Source organism: Myotis brandtii, unplaced genomic scaffold (genome assembly GCF_000412655.1).
Source record: "Myotis brandtii unplaced genomic scaffold, ASM41265v1 scaffold182, whole genome shotgun sequence".
In the NCBI taxonomy this organism is placed as follows: Eukaryota; Metazoa; Chordata; class Mammalia; order Chiroptera; family Vespertilionidae; genus Myotis; species Myotis brandtii.
The window spans coordinates 1,092,122-1,097,119 of record NW_005356751.1 but is presented as its reverse complement, the minus strand read 5'-3'; positions in this window follow the sequence as shown (position 1 = coordinate 1,097,119).

The window sequence follows — 4,998 nt, the reverse complement described above, 5'->3', positions numbered from 1 at the left end:
TGCTGAGGGTCTGGAATGATGCTGTAAGAGAAAAGGCTGGTGTACTGTCACTCTCCCCAACCTCTCAGCCCCCCACGTGGCATTCTCAGCAGCTGTCAAGCCTCTGGGCTTCCTTTGTTCTAAATATCTCCATGTCTTCAACTCCTGCTGCCATAGCCTCAGGTCCCCGCCTCCTTCCTGAGGCTATCCCATGCCTGGTGCCTGTCTTATAGCTTCGGACCCTAGTCCTCCACGTCCCTCTCTTCAGCCTGTGACCATGCTCAGGGGTCCCCTTTTGCCCTCACAGTTCTACTGAAAGAGAAACAATGCCAAGAACCTCCTAGTGGCCAAACCTAATGACGCTTCCTCGGCCTTCATCCCCCTTGACTTTTTGGCAGCTGACTGCCCAGTCTTCAGTTACTGACACACATGGACTTCCTCCCTGGTTTGAAAGGAAGAAGGCCATATAGAAACATATATATTATATGTTTATGATCACACAGCATATATAATTTTTGTACCCTCATTTTTTATGTAACACAAGCATTTTCCCCATATTGCTAAGAACTCTTCATTTAAGTAGCATTTTTAATGGCTTCGTACTACTCCATCCTGTAGGTCTTCTATAATCCATCAAGTTCTACCCTTTTGCTGGACATTGGGTTTGTTTCCATTTGTTATTAGAAGAAATAATGTGATAAACAACCCGGCGTAAAGGGAGGCCGCTATGAAGTGGATGGACTTCCCACCAGTCCTCTGTGTGGGAGGAAGGTCAGATCTCTTAAAGAGGAGGAAGATGATAAGGCTGTAAAACCAAGGGGATGGTAGTGGGAAGGGTTAAGAACTTAGGCTTTTAATCCTGGCTCCATCACATCTATGGAACCTTAGGCAATTTAACCTGGGTCATTTGTAAAATTGGGATATTGGTTATTCAGATTAAGTAAAAGAAGGCAAATAAAGTTTTGAGGATGGTATCTGGCACATAAAAAGTACTCAGTGACTGAGATAAAAGTAACCATCATCAACATCATCATTTTCATGCCCGCAGCTTTTTCTGAGAGCAGAAAAACTCATTCGCTCAAGCATGCACACATCAAACACATACTGAATGCCCAGTGCTCCATGTTCTCTAGAAGCTCTTGGTCAACAGGGGAGACAGAGAGCTAATGAGCTGTTAACAGTGATATTAAAGGTGCCCATTGGAGGGCAAAGATTTCTCAGAAGAGGCCCTGCTCAAATGGAATCTGTAAGGTGCAGGCCGGGGTGAGCAAAGGAGAGACAGAGACAGACAAACATTCCGAGCAGGGGGAGCCCAGGTGCCCAGGCAGAGGAATGCACTGAGAGGCAGCAAGAAGTCGGTGCAGCCTGTGCCAGGACAGGAGCTGGTGGGCAGGGGGTGGGAGGTGAGGCAGAGGCGGGACGTCATGGCCGGTTAGCGAGTCTGAAAGTGACGGAGCTCTAGGGGGCCTCAAGAAGAGAACGGCCAGACTGGTTTTCCCAGCGTGGAGCTGCTGGGTCAGATGCTGTGGACATTTCTAAGGCATGTCGCCACACTGCACTGGAAAAGAGATGGGCCGTTGTATACTTTCCCCGAAGCAACTGCTGCTCTCCCAGGAGTCCCTGTTTCTCGGAACCTCTCTTCCTTGGTTCCGGATGCTGGCTCTCCTGTCTCCTCCTCCCTGCCCTGGCTCTAGCCCCGGCCCCTCTGCCTCCTCTCCCTCCCTGATCAGATGCATCTCCCAGGGTCCTGTCCTGGCCCTCTTCTCTCCCTTGGTGAGGCCCTCACTGCCTGGGCTTCAGCTCCACCTCTGGGCACAAGACTCCTGGCCCATCCTCTGGAGTCTACACAAACCTGCAACTACCTGGAAGCCCACCACCCCCTCAACCCTGGCAGGGATTTGCCTCACAACTTTCCTAAGAAATATCCCTACCGCCTGATGTCCCTAGTGCCAATGGTGCGCCCCGACTCTCAGTCACCCAGACGCTAACCTCCATGTCATCCTTGCTCATCCCTCTCCCGCACACACCCCAGTCCAGTCTCTCCTCTCACCTATCTCCACATGCTCTCCGGACTCTGCCTCATCCTCCATTTCCAATACTGCAGCCCCACGTCTTTCCTGGGCAGTCAAGATGACCTGACAAATCAACAATGTGACTCTGGCCTCTCTCTCATGGGCACAGAGTCCCACGGGCCCTGCTGGCATACCCAACCTCCTAAAACACTGCCCTTGATCCTGTCTCCCCCTCCCCACTTAAAACCTTCACCACAGTGTAAGGCCCTGGCCTACCTCTGGCTGCCATGACCCTCCCCTTCTCGGCTCTGTTGCCCAGCATGCTCCTCCCTGCCCTCTACGCCTTAGCAGGCTGGATTACTTGTCATTTCTCATTTCTCACTAATCAGAAAACCCCTTGAGAGGCAGGACTATCACTTAAAAACACACACAATGCTTTCTAACCTTCCCCACGCATAAAGTTTTATATACAGAAAGTGCCCAATAAATATTTTATGGGAGAGAGTATGCCTGTCTTCAAGACTATGCAGGAAGAGCTTAGACAGCGGCCAGGCAGGTAACTGTGTAAAGGGGGTGACTGGGGCAGCCAAGCGATCATGGGGTCGGTGTGGCTGCCACACAGGGATCCCTGAATGGACAGCGATCTAGGAAGGCAGGGAGAGTTAAGGCAGAGGCATAGAAATTGCTCTTCCCCTCTCTCGTCAATCCATGTCTATGGTCTTTAAGATAACTTGTTATGTAAAATTATTTATTTATCTAAGATGCACCTACACTGAATTTATCTGAAAAATAAAGAAGTCAATATTAAGAAAAAAATTGTAAATGGAAGATTATAAGAGAGGGTTTCACGTGCCAGCAAAAGTTACTGGCGTGCCATGTTTGGCACGAGTGCCAGGGGTTGCCCACCCCTGGTATAGATAATATTGTAATGACTATGTATGGTGCCATGTGAGTCCTGGAATTGTTGGGGGAAACCCTTTGTAAAGTATATGAATGTCTAACCACTATGCTATACACCTGAAAGTAATACAAAATATTATTGAAAAACATTCATAAATATTATTGAATGTAAACATTCATTATAAAGTGTATGCTGCCCTGACCAGGTAGCTCAGTTGGTTAGAGTGTCATCCCAATATGCCAAAGTTGTGGGTTCGATCCCTGGGCAGGGCACATACAAGAATCAACCACTGAATGCATAAATAACCCCTCCCTCCTTCTCTACCTCCTTTCCTCCCTGTCTCTCTCTCTCTAAAGTCAGTAAATAAATTTTAAAAATGAAGTGTGTGCTGATATGGAAAAGAATAGTAAAGAATATATGAGAATATATATTACCATTTTCCTTCTCTGAAAATGTACACAAAATACTTTGTAGGGTTTTTTTTCCTTGAGAGAGAGGAATAGGGTAGTGGGTGGAATATGAGGGGGAAAAATTGAGTATATTTTTTTAAAAAGAAATCTTTAACAAAATCTTCCTAAAGCCTAATCAGGCAGCTACATAAACTCTGAAATTGACACAGTGGGGGGCTGACTGCCCACCTGGAAGGAAGGCGACAGCCTAGGGACACGTGTGCCTACTTGGACACCAAGTGGGTAGGGGCAGCCATCAAGGTTCCTCTGGCTCTGGGATTCTCAGAACAGAAACAGACTCAGATTCTCTATCCATTCAAGCTCATCTCTAGAAAACGCTTCCATATCCGTTTTCCTACACTGTGCCTGGTCCGAGTTAGCATTTCATGTACGGGTGGACAAACGTAGGTTTACAGTTGTAATACAAATAAATAATACAATAATTAATAATCTAAGAATAAATTCTGTGTTTTGTGTACTCACAACTGTAAACCTACATATATTTATGAGGCACTTGGTGATAGGGAGTGGGAGGGATTGTTACCTAAAATGGGTTAACAGTTTTCTCTGTCCTCCACAGTATCTTCCAAGAAAGGTTTTGTTCAAGAACTTTTTCTTTTTCTTTTTTTTTTACCTCCAGTAAATTGAAGACCAAAGAAGCACTGTTGGCTATCTGATGGCTCATATTCTCATTGGTAAAACTAGCCCAGAACAGAGGCAATTCAAACACTGTCCATTTAGAACACTAGTTAATGGAAACACATGCATTAGAGGGGAAACGTCTGTTACTAATTAAACAAGGTAGAAGAAAAAGATTGCTTAGACTACTGAAATATTTACTTACAATTATTGTTTCCATCTATAGCAAAAGTGTCTTTAAATATAAAGAGAGGGCATGTGTCAGGACAAATGAATGGGCCGTAGTCTCATCAATTTGAATCCTGGGGATGAGGGTATAGTTAGTAGGAGGAATGGCTTTATGGCGATTGAAATGGATTTTTTTCCAAAGGGCCAACACTTTCACACTTTTTATCCCAATTATTAGCCAAGGTCATCTCAGAGAGTTCTGGACACCGAGTGGGAATGCCGTCCTTCCTCCCTAAAGTGTGGAGCCCTCACCCCCCACGGAAGATGGGGTTTCCGAGGCTGCGCTAGTGATCCCTGCAGCCAGGGGTGTGTATGCAAGGTGGTGTACACACGGCAAAGCTCCACATCCGCGTTGAATGAGGAGCCCGGGTTCCTAGCAACCCCCAACCTCTAGGGTGAGGCCTGGCCACCCGTCTCGGCTGCTGCGGCTCTGGCCTCAGATGAACCCAAACACGCGCGCAGCCCGGGAGACCCGGCAAGTCTAGCAGCAGCAGCCTCAGCACCGTGTTCTGAGCTTCCGAGCCCAGTCGTTCAAAGGGCTCCCAGGAGGCCGGGGGGATGATGGATGCGATTATTCTCCCGCGTCTGAGATTTCCACGTGCTCGGGGGCAACAGCCTCCACCTGTGGCTCGGGGAAGAGGGTCGGAGCGACGCGGAGACGGGCCTGACGTGCGACTCCTGGAGCCCAGGCCCCTGTGACACTCAGTCTTCCCGTCCCGAGGGGACCCAGGCTCCAGGGGCGCCGTTCCCACGGACAGGGACGGGTCCCCGGCCCCGCGCCCTCATTCCC